An 18172-nucleotide genomic window follows, 5' to 3' on the forward strand; every position below is an offset into this window, starting at 1 on the left:
TGTAAGCCACGAGACCCGGGGTACTGTCCCTACTCCAGTAGATGTATGATTTTTTTATACCACATACCACAGGGTCAAGAAGGTAAAATGAACATTTTTCTTTAGTACTTGGTAGTCTGGAAAGGATCACTAATGGATTTAAGGACCCCAGGGAAAAACAGAACTGGAGCTAGGTCTCACATATCCTAGCTACAGAGCTGTCAGACGAAAAAAATTAGTAACATCCTCTTATCCAGCAGCGTTGTATGAAACAGCCCGGAAAAGTCTTTCTTCCATATGAATTGTTGCAGTGAGCGCAAGCTGCATCTACAACTTGCCTTGGTGTAACAAAATCCACATTTATTTGTAAAGAGCAAGCCTAGCCCTAATTTTCATGCTTGGATATCTAGTTTCAGGTATCTAAATATGTACGGATTTAGATACCCAACTGGTTTAGGTTTTTTCCCTTTTGAGAGACTTACCTGAGAAACTACTTTGAAACTTCTGGTAAGGTGAAATGTAGAAGACATTATTTCCAAACTCTTCATCTTATACACTAATCAAAATTATTAAATCATCCACATCATTGTCTTCAGACAAACTGGGAATATTTCATGAATGATACGTATGTACTTTTTTCTCAGTTGTTATGACACATATGAGTTACAGCAGAAGCTTAATAAAATATTAGTTAACAAAATAAAATATAACCTTAATAAAATATGAAACCTTCTCCTTTGTGCGAGATACAGAAATCTGGCACATTGCCAGAACAACATGTCTTAAATTGTTATATCTATAGTGGGTAAAATTGGAATTTTTCCCCTTAAACCAAGTTATTGCATCTAGCAGTGTGAGAAGTAACTCCAGAAGGAAAACAGGGAAGGCATATATTCAACATCAAAAATAGAAGAAAAATCCTTTTATTGAAGAATCATGAATGAGCCGAAGTTAAAGAGCAGAGATATCTTTGAAGCTAAGAACACGCCTCCTTTTCCTTTTCTTTATTCTTTGGGAACACAGAATTGAAATTATCAGATGTGGTCGTAAGTTAACTGAATATACAGAATATACATATATATATATATATATATTGATATATATGTAGCAATATATATGTATGCCCAGAATATTCCTGGGCATTTCTTACAGCATCTGTATTCGTTATAGAAGCAGCTTCCAATCAGATACTCATTTACGCAGCAGTAAGGTCTGCAGCTGCTTCTTAGACCGCAACAAAAAGTGTCCAAGACGCCCCAAGTCCTGCTGCCTGCACGTAGAAAACATTTTGTGCTCTGATGAGAAAGGATAGGCACAAACTGTTATCAGATCAATGGGTTTGCGGTTAGGTTGCCTGCGAGTGATCTACAGCCTGTGTTGCATGCATGGCTGAACTTCTGAGTGACGCATCAAGCTGGAGAACAGAAATGAGTTTGATTTGGACTGAATTGAACTGGGACTTCTCCAAGTTATTGCTATGAAATGGCCGTTGGAAAAAAAAAAAACCAACATTATTTCACTTAACGTGAAAATTTCTGTTCATACTGAAATGAAACTTTCTGCGCTGTGCAGGTGTAGGACACAAAGGAAATAAGAGCTGGGTCTTTAGAAACCCTTCCCCCCCCCATGAAGTGGTGCTGCCTTAGTTTTATCCAGGCTTTTAAGCAGCAGAAAGAACCAAACTCCAGCCTGTCTTATCATAGAATCATTGAGGTTGGAAAAGACCGCTAAGATCATCGAGTCCAACCGTCCACCCAACACCACCATGCCCACTAAACCATGTCCCTAAGCGCCTCATCTACTCATCTTTTAAATACCTCCAGGGATGGGGACTCAACCCCTTCCCTGGGCAGCCTGGTCCAATGTTTAACCACTCTTTCAGTAAAGACATTTTTCCTGGTATTCAATCTAAACCTCCCCTGGTGCAACTTGAGGCCATTTCCTCTCGTCCCATCGCTTGTTCCTTGGGAGAAGAGACCGACCCCCACCTCGCTACAACCTCCTTTCAGGGAGTTGTAGAGAGCGATGAGGTCTCCCCTCAGCCTCCTTTTCTCCAGGCTAAACAACCCCAGTTCCCTCAGCCGCTCCTCATCAGACTTGTTCTCCAGACCCCTCACCAGCCTCGTTGCCCTTCTCTGGACACGCTCCAGCACCTCAACGTCCTTCTTGTAGTGAGGGGCCCAAAACTGAACACAGTATTCGAGGTGCGGCCTCACCAGGGCCGAGTACAGGGGCACGATCACTTCCCTACTCCTGCTGGCCACACTATTTCTGATACAGGCCAGTACAGTATACAGTATATATATATATGTACAGTACAGTATACAGTCTTCTGTATATAGAAAACAGCTGAGGAACAGCATCTCCAACTGAAATATCACCCACACTGTTTTCTCTCCAGAATTATTTAATAAATGTAACTAATATCTGCAAACAGATTGCAGGTCTCCTCACAACTTTGGGGTCAAATTGTTGCAAACTTCATGCAAGCATCAAACTATTATTTCTTAACTAAGAAAGGACCCTGGGTCTACTCTGGGATGGCTAATGGCCTGAGGTAGTCCTCAGGCACATGGCAGGCTTAGGTCCAAAACTCTCTCCTGCTCGTTTTTGGCATCGCCTTACCCAACAGGCTCTTCTGGAGCAAGTCTCTCATGATGTCTCCTGCTGTTCCTTCTGCATTAAAGAAGTAAAGTGCAGGGCACGGCTCAGAAAAGAGGAGTGGGCTTCAGCCACATAGGTGTCTCCGTGTGAGCTAGGTGTCTGAACTCCCGTTTTCAACAGCAGGTAGGGGATTTCTGTGGCCACAAGGTAATCATCTAGTGATGTTTTAGGCACCCTTGTGTATAAGGCTTGACCAATACCACACCTCTTCACCCCACCCTGTGCAAATATCTTGAGTACCCCAGGTAGCCGAGGGTTCACTAACAGCATCAAGTACCTATGTTCAGGCAGATGAAGCCTGCTGGGAAGAGCGAGGCAGGGCAGTCAGCAGAGTCAACTCAGCTCACCTTTACTGTGATGTGCACATGTGAGCTGCTGAATAGGTCTCTAGACCCCACATGCTGTACAACCTGTGGGCTCCACTGAGATATCTGCATATGGGAACACAGGGCTGTCTGAGGTGGGCCAAGGATGAGAGGAAATGGCCTCAAGTTGCACCAGGGGAGGTTTAGATTGGATGTAAGGAAAAATGTCTTTACTGAAAGAGTGGTTAAACATTGGACCAGGCTGCCCAGGGAAGTGGTGGAGTCCCCATCCCTGGAGGTATTTAAAAGACGAGTAGATGAGGCACTTAGGGACATGGTTTAGTGGGCCTGGTGGTGTTGGGTGGACGGTTGGACTCGATGATCTTAGAGGTCTTTTCCAACCTTAATGATTCTATGATTCTATGATTCTATGATTCTATGGTACCCTGCCAGGCTCCAGCTGCCCATCTCGGAGGTCTCAGCTGTCCCACAGGGTCTGTGTCCCACCTGCCCCCTTGAGATGATATCTCAGGTACACTAGGGCATCTCAGTGCACACAGGTGCCTACATCATGCTGTTGATCTCTGGAGAACATAATCCTGCCCCAGCTCTTTCACTTTGCAGGTGGGGTTCTCTAAGCGTGGGGGGACTGTGTAGTCCAGAAGCACTCTCTCCTGCCCAGCTTTCAATGGCAGTTCTCCTGAGACCTGGAAAACATTTCCTGATAGGATCTGCACCCAAACCAGTGACAACCTGTGGAAATAACTTTAAAGGAGTGTTTAATGCCACATTGTGCCATAGCTATCGATTAGTCTTCAGCAAGAAAGCTTACAGGACACAAGAGTGCTCCCTAAACTGATGCACCTGCTGATGGTGACCTTCAAAGCTTCCTGGCTCTCAGTCTTTATCATTCTATGATACGGGTTGAGTTTCATTTCCCATGGAGTCAGGGGTGCTGTTATACTCTGCACAACTGAAGACCTGCTCCTAAGCACTATTTAAAATTCTCCCAGGCTCCAGAATAGTTCAGGCACTTTTGGACACTTTCCTTGAAATGACAGGATTGGTTCTCTAGTACCCTCCCAGATTTACTTTGAAAATGCTGGAAAATTAAGACGAGAAGAGCAATCAGAAGGTATGAGGAGGTCCTCGTGGCTGGAGCTTGGTCTCAGGCTCACGGAAGATACACAGAGAAAAAGGCTTTCATACACAGAGAGTGATAAGACATCCCTGTATTTGCATAAGCAGGCAACTGAAAATCTCAGAATAGCTCCATAAAATCCATAACCCCATAAAGCTGCCATAACTTATTAGCTCAAGTTTCACTTTTATTACATGACAGCAAAGGACTCTTGATGAATCTTTGAAAATCCCAGCTATAGAATGTGATGTAGGTAGTGAAAGGGGAAGGAGGGGTCCTAAGTGCAGGTAGGGTAGAAACATCTCTAGAAGCGCTTTTCCATGCCAGTGGTGTGTATGTGTGAATAAAGTCTTTTCTCATTTCCAGGGGAATAAAGGTCTCTCTCACAGGACAGGGCAGCTTTGCAGCACCAGTTGGCTCTCTGAGATGGTGGTGGAAGAGGGGGAAGGAAAACCCCCTCTTTCGCAGGAGGAGAGGTCTATGCAGTGGATCAGCCCTGTAAAAATCCATCCACCTGCACTGGTAGAGGGGAGGTCCACCTTGCCACGCCATTGCTTTAGGATACCTGGTAATTGCCACTAAGGACCCTGCTAATAACCCTTCTGTCAGATCAGGGACTCTGGAAAACTGTCTTCCCCGCTCAGCAGCAGATGATGAGGGGGGTACATAGGTACAAAGAGTCATGTACACGATGGGCTGGCAGGGGTGTCACAGAGCATCATCTTACAGACATATATGGGGATACTGAAGGCAACTGCATGCACAACGTTGGATGTATGGGAGCAAGGAAAAAGGGTTTTCACCTCCCAACTCTCCTCCTGGGGCTTTGGCTTTGCTTTCCTTCAGCTCTTCTCTTTTCTTCTGCACCCTTGACCTTCTGAACCCAAATCTACCATCCTTCTAACTCATCCCCTAAACCACCAGAAACACAGCCCAAATCCTGTGCCCTGTACCTCCTCTACCCGCCTCTCTCCCCACCTACCATGCCGCATGCTTCCTACCTTGCAAGCCAAATCTGCCTTGGACCCTGATCTCCAGGCTGCAGTTAAAAGTACAGATCTTGTCAGTGGCTAGGTAACTATGTCTCCAGGATGCTGCCCTTGCTCATTTTGCGTTCAAACACCTTGGAAAATATCCAGATGGTTAGTTAACCCGTTCAGGTCAAGCCAGCACAGCCCACGGGTCATTTCCCATCTCCACTCTTACATCACGCAGAGCAAGCATCTGAATATTAAAGAACTAAGAAGAACTTAGACCTCAGAGGTAAAGTAACAGGTTATGAAGGAAAGCTGTGCAGATTAATTAAGGTTATTCTCACATGGTTTCAGTTTGAATGGGTTGTTATCTTATGGAAAACATATGCGTTAGTCAGAATGCATCAACGTGCACTTCTGCAGAGAGCTCATTTGGTTTCATAATGCATTTTAATAAAAGCATGTGGAAATTGCCAGAAAGTCTCCCCAGGGCTGAGTCAGTATGTCCCACTGTTCTCCCATGCATCAATTCCTCAAATGCTCGTGCCTTACCCCAAGAACAAGGTGTTACAGCAGTCTGGAATTAACCGGCTTGGTTTGTGCTTGGGCTGCCAGGACTTCATTTCCATGAAACATACTGTATTATTAAAAATGCCATTTTTCTACTTAAAAAGTAAGATCTTGCCATCTTAGAAGTGATCAGCACTGCGGGTTCCTGTACCTATTGCCTGAAGCCATTGTTCGACCCCCGCGTGCTCATGCTGTTCTCTTAAACAGGATCAAATGCTTTAGGGATGCCCATAAACTAGAAATGAGTATTCGTCCACTCTCTGCTCCAGGGAGTCCTGAGGAAACGCTTTGTCACTTTTCTGGCTTTTCAAGGACAGTTTGACAAACAAAAAGGACTTTTTTTTTTCTTCAGAGCACCTTTCGCAGAACAAAATAGATTTCTTTGCTATGTCTATGGATGGAATGACCATTACTCCGTATTGCTTTCTCTTGGGAACCAGTGTTGCATCACAGGACATACAGCAGGGTCATACATGAGGCGCAGATTATCAGTTTGCAGCTGTCATGAGCAGCACCCTCAGTTTTGCAGGTGTACAAAGAGCAGAGGACAAGCGAGATTCGTTACAGAGTTTTCATAAGGATCTGTCAGTACGGTGTTTGAATTGTGTTACAAACAGTCATACTGAAATGGTAGCTGACGGCACAGGCTCCCCTTCAGAGCAGAAGAAACCAGTGTCACTTACTTGAGCCTGTTTCTGTACGTGATATTTATTGATGTTGTTCTGACCCAGTGGCCTTGATATCAACAATATAAACCTTCCCCTTAGTCAATGTGCATTGTTCTCTGCCTTTCTGGTTTCTTTGTTAGCTTTTCATTTCAAATTTGCAGGCACCATTGAGTGTCCCGGGCAGCCATGTTGCAGGAGAGCTGTTTATGTCCATTTTCAGGCACTCCAGGGAAATGGATGAAACAAAGACCTTGACAAGAAAACTTCACTTGGCTCAGGTTCCCACTGAAGCCAAGGGGAGTATCTCAGCTCTCAGACAGGACCCAACATTGTACTTAGTCAGACTGGAGCAGGAACCCAGCTTTCTAATTCTGCAAAGTTATTTTTAAAATTGCAAAAAGTGAACCTGTTCTGTTTAATGATGGACTGGAAACATTTGCCTTTTTTTTCATGGGAAGTGAAGGACAAATACAACACCTCAAGTGTGTTAATAATCTGGTAGAGGAGGAGTGCTTGTCCAATAATCTTACATTCAAAATCCTTCTCTATCATTTCCAGCCGTTGCACAGACAATGTTCTCCCTGTCAGGCTATAAGGATTTATATGATCGCGATTCCCTTCAAATTATGATAAAAAAATTTATCTCAGAAAAAAACCTTTGGATTTGGAGTGAAATTCACTTTGGTAAAGGGTTTCCCTCCAGAGTCCCTGTTGCTTGGAGCAGGTCGGATCACCTCTCCTGACTCAGAGATAACCCTGTGATTGTTCAGGGAAAGTGATGCACAGAGGTGTTCGCTAACAATTTTGGCCAAGGGTTACGCTATATGTATTGAAGTAAAAAACCTGTTTCCAGTCCTTCTTGCTCCCAGAAGCCCTATAAACACTGGAACTCTCTCACCACCTAGCAAAGAATTGCCATCTCTTTCTGCTTTGGTGCTTCTGCATTTCATTTGCTCTTGTTTATTCTCCTCCTCCTCCTCTCCCAGGTTATTCTAAGTAAGAGACATGTTTTATACGGATCACAGAAGAAATACTTACGCACGGGGAAAGCTCTGCCTCCTACCTAATGACCAGTTCTGCAGCTGACCTACAGCTGGGGCTGGAGAAAGTCACCAACCCTCCATATAATCAATAGCTTTCTCACGCTCAGTGTTGCAACGGTCTCAGGAAAGGCCTGTTCCCAGTTCATCCAGTTTACCGGTAGGCAGGACGGCTGGAGACTTTTTTATGCATTTCCATGCGGGGTGCGAAAATGCAAACAACTGCAGAATTCTGAGCAGGGTTGTTTTAATCACTATTTTATTCATTAGCGTTATTAAGATGAATCACCCTTGATTTGGGATCTTCTGTTTTGTGGGTTTTGGTGGAGTTTGGACATCTCCACTAGGCAGTTCTCACCTTGAAATCACCGTGATGGCTCCTGAGAAGTGTCTGCCAGATGAAATCATTGTAGCTACATGTCCTCCAGTAGGGTTATGCTGAAGAAGACGTAGATCCACCTGAGTGGCAGACAGCAATGAGGGAGAAGCTTCTACCATCACGTGAAATGTCTGTTCTCTCCTTTCAGTAGACTCAGAAAACTATCAATCTTTCCGTGGGACTCATGTCTTTGAGAGCATGAGGAAGGGAGTATGCATGAGAAGGGAAGACATCTCTTTCATCTTGAATTTTTCAGTCAATGGGCCTGGGCTAGCTCTGAAGTAACCTGGGACGCTAAAATTATGGGAAACATCTGCTTCCCCCAAGCACTTATACAGATTTGCATTATGGCAATGTAAATGAGCAGAATTCGATTGCAGCTGGGGTGCAGCGCTCCTTGAACTAGCTGAAAACCAGACCTTATTTATGACATTGTAAGGGGTTGGAAAGGGGTGTTGGGGGAGAAATGGGGTGTTCTGCTGAGAAATTTGAAAATTTCAGTGTTCTATCAAACTGATATCATACCGACATCAATATATTCTGCTTAAAAATAAAAATGAACACAGCAAAGCCAAGTGTCCAGAAATATCTCCTGCATCTCTTCAAGACATTTTATGGCCGTAGTCGTGTATCAGCTATCTAACACACAAATACACCCCTATGTGGAGACATCTGCTTTAATTGTCCAAATCATTGAGCTGACTCCCACCCCCAGGCAGGATTTGGTTGCCTGAACATAACATCACTATAGATGTCCTGGAGATATCCAAGATATCTGCATGGGACAGAGGTCTACGGGATACTCAGATGCTTCTGGAGAGGCAACTATAGACCAGGCAGCACACCCCATAACACAACACTAGATGCCTGAACTTAGGCAGCTGAATCCCTCCCATTATGTCATGCAGTTGGAAACTAAGCAAGTACCAGAGTGGGACAGATGAGGAGAGGTGCCACTGCGAGGTGGTCAACGGGGAGCAGGCAGCAGGTGAAGCTCCCCGTGACCACATCTCAGGCTGCACTTCTAGAAAACTGTGGGCTAATGGCGGGGAGAAGTCTACCAGAGACCAGTGGGACTGAATAGCCAAAAAAAATATGGGCTGTGGAGAAAGAACTGTATTTCCAGGAAGGAAACAAGCTGAATTTCCAGCCTGGCCTAGGGATGGAGGGTCCTTCACTGAGAAAAATGCACCTCCAGCCTGGCTTTGCAGCTTGTGGAGCCCATGAGCTAGTTCATGGCTCCCTCTTGCGGGAGGACATGCTGGCGGAGGAAGGGACAGCAAAGCCCTTCTTGTGGGCAGGGTTTGCTCACATGGAAAAGTAGGTGCCTGCCTCTCTGCTCCATCTTCAGCATTGGTAATTCACAGAGTAAATACGTGACTATTATTAATATTTCTGGAGAGCAGGGATGGCTTTTAGTTGCAGACACCAAACTTTAGGGACTGGAGTGAGTTGTCCTCATTCAGGATAAGTGTATATTTATAAAGTTAACCTTTTTCTAACTTCATCTAATTTTATATAACTTTATAAAACTTTGTAACTATAGTAATAATGGGAGCTCTGCTGCCTAGGGCACAAGTAGGTAGCTTCCTTGTAGACACATTCAGGTGTCTGAAGAGGCATCCCACCCCAGGAGACCTTCCCCTACCACTTCATGCCTTGCTAATCAATGCTACCTCGTACAGTTGGAGAGCAGTAACCACACGATGCCAGTCATTTCTTTTAAAAATAAAATTCATCTTCAAAAGCTTGAAAATGAAGGATTTCAGAAAGTCTTCTGCTGAGATTTCTTCTTTCACAAGTGAAGAATGTTTCCATGTAGAAATGTACCCTACCGCTAGCCCAGGTGAGATTGCAGTGACTTACTCCCAAACAATTATCCACAAATAGAAATCTAATAAAGTTCAGCAGCGGTCTTTCTCTCCAAATGAATATTATCTCATGTATTTGTATACAGTACGTACATATGGTGGACAAGTAGCACATTGGCTATGCAATTCAAGCAAACTGCCTTAAGTGTAGCTTGATAACTATATCCACTGCAGAAGATAAATGCATTTATTAAACTATCACTTATGCCATTCCTCATTTGGGTGCTGTAGTTTTTATTTGCATTTATTAATCACTTTCTCATTTTTTATCCTCATTCCTCAAGGATTTTCTGAAATGGATCATTCTTAATAACAACAATGAATTCTGCTTTACATCACAAACTTGTACACTTATATTAAATAGTTTATTTTCTTTAAAAGGAAAGAGATATTAGTAACGGTGTCAGAGCTCTAAGATTTTTAACATGAGCTGTGGAGCAAGCAGGAACTGAGTGCAAAGATGTCAGAATTTGTGACACTAGGCAGAAGGTAGAGCAGTGAAGAACAATGTGGGATGAAATGGAGGTGGAGCAAAGCAAAGATAGGTTGAGCGGAAAAAAACATGCTCTGAAAGAGAAAGGGAAAGGGACAGGTGGAGGCGCAGCCACCCTGCCTCTATCCAGTCCTGCCGGAGGTCCAGATGAAATGGGACATTCGTGAACAAGGTGTAACAACAGCTGTTTTGAGAAAAATGCCTGATAGATTTCTGATAGAAAAATGTCCTATTGCTGGCAGAATACGTGACAAAGCGAGGGAATAAGCCAGAGCCAAGGCAATACCCAAGGTTGGTTACCCACCACTTGCAGAAGGACACCAGGGCAGCCTGATTCCCATCACCTCCACCATGGCCAGGCTGTGGGCAGGATTAGGGCGAGTCAGGCAGGACTCAACCCTGCAGTCTCCTGGTGCATTGTCCATTACACCACTGGCCCCAGCCCCCTGTCCATATGCTGCCCCCACCATGTCCCTGCCCCAGCCAGCCTAGTACTCAGCAGACTTCCTCCAGCGTGCTGGGGTGGGCATGGAGTTGGAGAGGAAGAAGGAAAGTTTCATCTCCTCTCTGACACCTTTGTCTATGACAACCTTGTACTAACCACCCATGAGGAAAGGACTGGGCAGCCAGAGCTGGCAGTGAACCTTGCCTGTGTTGTTGGTGGACCTTGCCTGCACTGGTGAGATGTCTTGCCTTCCTTGCAGAAGGTCCAGCTGCCGTTCCCAGCCAAAATAGGGTTTGGTTACCAAACAGCCCATGGGCTGTCTGCTCTTAACACTGTCCATCACCATTTCTGGGTACGTTCTCAGAGCCCACCTCAGGCTGTGCTGCAGGAGGGGACCTGGTCTCTTCCCTGTATTCTGCCCTCGGCCATCATCCTCCCACACAGCATCCCTGAGCCTGGCTCCTGCCCGCACTGACCCCGCAGATCACCCCATCCCACCATGCACGTTCATCCTCCAGCCTGGACTCCCCTCTGCAGCCAGGCCTTGGCCACCCCTCCCCTCCATGGCTGCAGCTGAGGGGTTCTTGGACACCCCTGGGGTGGCCCCCATGGAGAGGACATCCCCACCGCCTAGGCCGGGATCCGTGCCGCAGGGCTGCGTCCCTCCACCCTGACCTCGTGGCGCAAGGGCAGCGCGTCTGACTCCAGATCAGAAGGTTGTGTGTTCGAATCACATCGGGGTCAGCCTTGGGGCACCGCTCGCCACCCTCTGTATTGCCCCTGCTTTTCTGTGGGGCTGCTCTGCGCGAGAGGCAGGGCTCTGCAAGGCATTGGCCAACTATAGGGGGACACCTCAGGAATGGTTGGGGGGAAACGTGATGCCCGGAGCTTTCTTTTCAGCCAGGTGCTGTGCTGGTTGGAGGTTATGGGTCTATGACCAGAGTGGAGGCCAACGCAGGGGCATGTACTGGTGGGTGCCACAGTTTGCCTCATCAACAAGCCGAAGAAAGTGAAGTCTTCCTCAGAAAAGTGCAAGAAGCTTCATAACTGCATGCTCAGTCACTCGGGGGGGACCTGGACTTACCCTCAGGCAATATTTGCCTGGGAGGGAAACGTGAGGTGGTACCGTCAGTCCAGGGGATTTCTGGAGGGGATCAAGGACAATTATTCAGTGGAGGATTATGGAAATAGAGACAGGTTTCTGATGAACAACATGAGAAGTTTTTTCAAGAAGAGTAAGAAGGAGGATCTGGGGAGCTCTAATCTGGTCAGCCCCACCTCAGAGCCCAGGTGGAGACTATGGAATAAATACTCCTGAAAGCCATGCCCAAATGAAGGAAGGATGTGATGATGACTGGAAACAGTGACCGTGGCTTTACCAAGGGCAGACCACTCTTGGCCAGTGTGGTAGGTTTCTCTGAAGAGATAGGTTTCTTTGAAGAGGTAGGTTTCTTTCTCGGCGTTCAAGAGGACACCAAGGAACGCCATTTATCTTGGCTACAGTTTGATCTCTGACGGGGTCTCCCAGCCTTGTCACTGTGGCAGGGCACAGAGACAGAGTGCCTAAGCTGAATCACAAGGCAAAGCAAAGCGGCTGGACCAGGGGGCCGAGGGGGCTGAAGTCAGCGGCTGGCAGCCCGGCTGATGTTCCTCACTGGTTGATGTTGCATTGGATGTTGCTTGGTGTCTTCGTGCTGAGCGCAGAGGATGTTCTACAGAGTGAAGGATGCGGGCAGCCTGCCAGGGCCACGGGGCTGGTGAGGGGTCAGGGCCAGTGGCGCAATGGACAACGCGCCTGACTACGGATCAGGAGACTGCAGGTTCGACTCCTGCCTGGCTCGACACTTTTAGCCTGGCGGTTGTTCCTCCTGCTCCCTCCGCGAGGGCCTTTCTTCTCCTGCCCATCATCCATCCTCCTGGGCCTTCTGCGGGGGGCAAAAGTGCTGGGGCATGGCATCCTCTTGCCCTGCAGGCATGAAAGAGGTCCTCCAGACCTTACAGTGGAGTTGGGCACCTTGTCTCATCACTCTCCCCTACGCATTACTGACATCCCTCTATTCCCACTGCTTACTCCTGTTCCACACTGGGAATACTGCACACAGCTTTGGGGCCCACAGCATAAGGACATTGATCAACTGGAACAAGTCCTGTGCAGGGCCACCAAAATGGCCTGGTGTTGGTCCCATGGCTTCTCCTCATACTCGCTGTATGAGGAGAAGCCATTGGAACTGTGTTTTTTTGGCCTGGGGAAGAGGCTTCAATGAGGACCTGATAGCAAACTTCCAGTATGTATGAGGAGGTCGTCAAGCCAGGCTCTTTACAGCATTTCATAATGAAAAGATGAGAGAGAACAGGTATAAATTGAAACGGGAGGTTCTGTCCAAATATGAGGGAAAAGTATTTTCCCAAATTTTTTGTCTTTGATGAAGGTGGGCAGGAGAGAGGGATAGAGAGAGGGAGTGAAAAAGGGAGGGAGCTGCAACCAAGGCCTGGGAATGGGGGCTCAGCAGGTAAGTTTTCAGTTGGTGAAAAGGTGCCCGGGGGGTCCCAGTGTTAATGACTGAGGTGGGGGAGATACCTCACTTACCCCCAGCTGCAATGCCCAAATTATCAGGGTTGGGGTCAGCCCTGGGTCTCCTGGGAGCTGTAGTGGCGAGCTCTGGGGTGGTCCCCATGGAGAGCACATCCTCACCACCCAGGCTGAGTCCGTGCCTGGGGGCTGCATCCCTCCATATCGGCCTTGTAGCACAAGGGCAGCACGTCTGACTCCAGATCGGGAGGCTGTGTGGTTGAATCACACCAGGGTAAAGGTTCCCCGTTTCTGCAGGGTGCTGCTGGGGTGCTTCCTCCCCACGTGTCAGGATTTTGCTTTTATCCTCTCTAAGGTTCATGAGGTTCCTATCAGCCCATTTCTCCTGCCTCACAAGGCCCCTCTGAAGAGCAATCCTGCCCTTCAGTGTATCAGCCTTTGCTGATGTCGACCAGAAACTTGCTGAGTGTGCACCCTATCCTATCATGCAGGCTGTTAATGAAGACATTTAAGAGTGTCAGTGTCAGCATCAACACCTGCAAACTCCATTACTAACAGGACACTTGCTACATTTCCAACTGGTGGTCCCAACACTGGGTCTGGTGGTCCAGCCAGGTTTTCACCCACCTTCTTAGCCTCTCATTCAGTCCGTATCTTTTCAATCTGGCTACAAGAAGACTTGGAGACCCTATTTAAAAGTCAGAGTAAACAAGTGTTTCTTTTCCCAGGTTCCAACAAGGCAGGCAGTTGGGTAGGTCAGGTAGGACCTTAGTAAACCTATGCTGGTAGTTTGCAACTACCTTTGTGTCCTTCATGTCTCCATTTTGCTCAAGTGATTCCTGACTTGATCATCCTCTGCCATGACTAATCCACTGCCACAGGCTCTGTCAGAAGGCAAAGGGACATAAAGCTGAGAGCAGACCTCATCAATAAAGACAGAGGCAGAGAAGTCATTGAGTACCTCAGCCTGCTCCATGTCTGTTGCTATTTCCCTCACTCACTCAGAAGTCTTCCCACACTTTCTTTTAATTTTCTTTTGCTGCCAATGTGGTTCTAAAAGCCATTTTGTTGACCTTTCACATTCCTACCAAACTCAACTCCAGCTGAGCTTTGGTTTTCCTGTGTCAGCAACTAATTCTAGCCATCAGATTGGGGGAATGATTATCACCCTGTTTGACACTTGTGGGACCACATCTGGAGTCTGTGTCTGGTTTTGGGATCTCCAGGACAAGAAAGACATTTACAAACTGCATTAAGTCCCAGAGATGGTCATCCAGATGAGAAGATGGTGGAGTGCCTGATGAGGAGTGGCATAGAGAGCTAGGTTTCTATAATACGGAGAAGAAGAGGTCAAGGAAGGATTATAATCTTGTTTTATGCTATGTGTGCCTACAGAGACAGTGGAGCCAGGTTTTTCTTGTGGACATAGAGGATGGTGCTCAACAAAAATGGATTACATCAAGGAAAATCTCTATTAGACGACAGGAAAAAAATTTCACACATCAGAGGTCACACATTAGAACAGGGTCCCAGAGAGGTTTTGGAGTTCCCATCCTTGGAGACATTCAAAGCTCGACTAACAAAATGACATAATGCGAAAGACTTTTGTGCTCTGAGCAGGGGATTAGATCACTTGGCTTCCAGGGATCTCATAAAATCTCTTTTTTTCTATACTTAACTAGATCCTCTTGTACCCTCCGCTCCTCCCCTCACAAAGCCCATCCAGTGATGGGAAGCCCCCAGAGCTCCAAGAGGACCAGGGCCAGTGGCGCAATGGACAACGCACCTGACTACGGATCAGGAGACTGCAGGTTCGACTCCTGCCTGGCTCGCCATTTTCCTGCCCGCAGCCTGGCCAGTAGTACTGATGGTGACAGGGGACCTCTTTCTCCATGGTGGCCTGCCTTTGCCAGGAGTTTATCCCTTCTTCCCGAGCTTCCTGTGTAGCAAAGTCTTCCCTAGCATCAGAGGAGGCTCTGACTGGATATACTAGCAAAAAAAATTTCACTGTGAGGGTAGTAGATTGCTGAGAGAGGGGCCCAGGGATGCTGTGGACTCTCCATCTTTGAAGTTATTCAGAGTTCAAGCAGGCAAGGCACTGATCTGAATGTCATAAGTTGGGCAGAAATTTGGACTAGAGACTTCCACATGTCATTTCCAACCTGAATCACTCTATTATTCAACGGGAAGTTCCTGCTTCCATGTTCTTTTGCTGCTCCATCCCACGTTGGCAGGCTTATGGGCTTGTCACCACCTTTGTGGTGCCTTCACCCTGGATGTGGCTTGGACAAGGAAGGTCGAAGATGCCCCTGTACAGGCTAGCCCAGACCAATGGGCCATCAAGCAAGATCTCGCTACCCACAGCTCACCTGCTCTGCCCTCTGTCATCAGGCAGGAGTAAATGGAGGACAAAACAGGTGGTCTTGGGCTGAGCTCAATCCTCAGCTGTGCACCATGGCTCCAGAGAGCCCTGGGCTGCTCCAAGCCCTGCATTAGTTGGGAATTGTAGCCACACTTCCCATGGGACAGGCGAGATGTCACCTCCAACACACCAGAGCAGCTGAGGGGCTGGAGGCCACCATCTGCCCTTGCTGCCCGGGCTCCTTGTGGGGGGACTCAGCACAGGCACCGCTTCTCCTGGGTAGTGGGACCAGTGGGACCAATACTGACCTCTCCCCCATAGGCGAGTAAGGTGAGGCTGTCATGGATGGGGCAGGAGGGAGCTAGGTGAGGTCTTGTCACTTCCCTTTAACCACTGTCATGGTTTAACCCCAGCCGGCAACTAAGCACCACACAGCCACTTGCTCACTCCCCCGCAGTGGGATGGGGGAGAGAATCGGAAGAGTAAAAGTGAGAAAACTCGTGGGTTGAGATAAAGACAGTTTAATAGGGAAAGCAAAAGCCGCACACGCAAACAAAGCAAAACAAGGAATTCATCCACTCCTTCCCATGGGCAGGCAGGTGTTCAGCCATCTCCAGGAAAGCAGGGCTCCATCACGCATAACGGTGACTTGGGAGGACAAACGCCACCACTCTGAATGTCCCCTGCTTCCTTCTTCTTCCCCCAGCTTTATCTGCTGAGCATGACGTCATCTGGTGTGCAATATCCCTTTGGTCAGCTGGGGTCAGCTGTCCCGGCTGTGTCCCCTCCCAACTTTTTGTGCCCCCCCAGCCTGCTCGCTGGTGGGGTGGGGTGAGGAGCAGAAGAGGCCTTGACTCTGTGTCAGCACTGCTCAGCAATAGCTAAAACATCCCTGTATTGTCAACACTGTTTCCAGCACAAATCCAAAACACAGCCCCATACCAGCTACTGTGAAGAAAATTAACTCTACCCCAGCCAAAACCAGCACAACCACCAACACACCCAGGTGGTACAGAAAGCACGGCGGGGGCACCAGGGGGGACCAGAGGCTGGGGCCAGTGGCGCAATGGACAACGCACCTGACTACGGATCAGGAGATTGCAGGTTCGACTCCTGCCTGGCTCACTCTCAAACTGCCTGGCTCTCGCGGTGGTGACAGGGGACAGCTGTCTTCATGAGGTCCTTCCCCTTCCAGGCTTTTTTCCCATCTCTCTGTCATCAGCATCACAGGAGCATCACCTCGAGAAACACCTCGTCAAAGCTGTGAATGTGCCACCTGCTTCAAGATCCACCACTCCCCAAGTCCTTTTTGCCCTGGCCTGCTGACCTCCTAGACTGCTGAGCAGCAGGATTGCTTCTGAGGTCTCCGAGTGTGTGTTTTCCTCATAAGCCCTATGAAGATCTCCCGTCTGTCTCCCTGAGCACTACTGAGTGAAAGCTGGCTGAAGCCTCACTAGTAACAACTGTGGGTAAGGGGTGGGTGGAAAGTGGGCTGGGACATTGGGCTTGAAGGGTTGTGGTCAGGGGCTGGAAGTGCGAATGGTGGTTAATTTCTCCTAGTGCTCCTCAGGGGTCAATGCTGCCACTGATAGTATCGAACATCTTCACTGACAATACTCAGTAATGGGATAGGATGAATCCTATATGAGTTCACGGATGACACCGATGGGGAGGGGAGCAGTTGACACTGGCAGGGACGGGTGTCATTCAGAGTGACCCGGACAAGGTAAACACCATGTCCTGCCTCTGGGATGGGATAACCCCATGCAGCACTACAGACTGTCAAGAAAACAGCTGTGCAGAAAAGGGCGTAGGGGGTCCTGGAGAACAACAACTTGAACAAGAGTCAGCAGTGTGCCCTCGCACCCGTGAAGGCCAACTGCATGCTGGGCTGTCCTACCAAGAACATAGCTACCAGCTCAAGAGGAAGGACTATTGCTCTCCATCCAGCACTTCTGAGACCATCATTGGGGCACTGTGTCCAAGACTGTCCTCCTCAGTACAAACAAGACACTGACAACATGGAGCAAGTCTAGCTTTGTCCTTTTCCACACTTTTCCACACCTCTTTGAGCTTTTCCCCTAGTTAAAGTTTTTTAAAGCCTGCTGGCAGACATGCTTTTGCCTCTTCCTGTCTGATATACCTTGTAGTCTCCTGAGCAATCCTAATTCCTAAAAGAAGGTTGCAAATTTATAAAAGTGAGGGGTCTGAGATGCCCGGGTGCTGCACCCCTCCACCCTGACCTTGTGGCACAAGGGCAGCGCATCTGCACCTGGATCACAGGGTTGGGTGTCTGAATCACGCTGAGGCCAGGCTTGGGACAGGGCTGCAGGCAGGTGGCCTGTCCGTGCTTTCCATGGGGCTCATTGATGTTGCATGCAGAACTTTGCAAGGCATCGACAAACTGTGACAAGATGGATGTGGGCCTCAGAGGTGATTGGGGACCAGAGCACATGATCAGCCAGGACAGCCTGAGGGTGCTGGGTCTGTCCAGCCTGCAGGGAGCCGTTCAGGAGGCATCTCCATTCTGCTGTGGGATTTGCTGTGATGCCCCTGGCTGTGGTGTGGGCCCCAGCTCTGCCCATTTTGGGGTGCCCAGCTCCGCTGAAAGATCTGGAGGACCTCTTTCATTCCTGCAGGGCAAGAGGACGCCCCAGCACTTTTGCCCCCCGCAGAAGGCCCAGGAGGATGGATGATGGGCAGGAGAAGAAAGGCCCTCGCGGAGGGAGCAGGAGGAACAACCGCCAGGCT

General features: G+C 48.1%; 4 non-coding genes across 4 annotated transcripts; all 4 read left to right on the plus strand.

Moving 5' to 3' along the window:
• Positions 1-11201: 11201 nt before the first annotated feature.
• On the plus strand, positions 11202-11273 carry TRNAW-CCA (transfer RNA tryptophan (anticodon CCA)). The gene has a single exon. It is a non-coding gene; the product is annotated as a tRNA-Trp (tRNA).
• A 1024-nt stretch (positions 11274-12297) lies between these two features.
• TRNAR-ACG (transfer RNA arginine (anticodon ACG)) lies at positions 12298-12370 on the plus strand. Its single transcript has one exon. It is a non-coding gene; the product is annotated as a tRNA-Arg (tRNA).
• A 2448-nt stretch (positions 12371-14818) lies between these two features.
• TRNAR-ACG (transfer RNA arginine (anticodon ACG)) lies at positions 14819-14891 on the plus strand. Its single transcript has one exon. It is a non-coding gene; the product is annotated as a tRNA-Arg (tRNA).
• Positions 14892-16473: 1582 nt separating this feature from the next.
• Positions 16474-16546, plus strand: TRNAR-ACG (transfer RNA arginine (anticodon ACG)). Its single transcript has one exon. It is a non-coding gene; the product is annotated as a tRNA-Arg (tRNA).
• Positions 16547-18172: the final 1626 nt, after the last annotated feature.

This window comes from Aptenodytes patagonicus, chromosome 3, assembly GCF_965638725.1.
Source record: "Aptenodytes patagonicus chromosome 3, bAptPat1.pri.cur, whole genome shotgun sequence".
In the NCBI taxonomy this organism is placed as follows: Eukaryota; Metazoa; Chordata; class Aves; order Sphenisciformes; family Spheniscidae; genus Aptenodytes; species Aptenodytes patagonicus.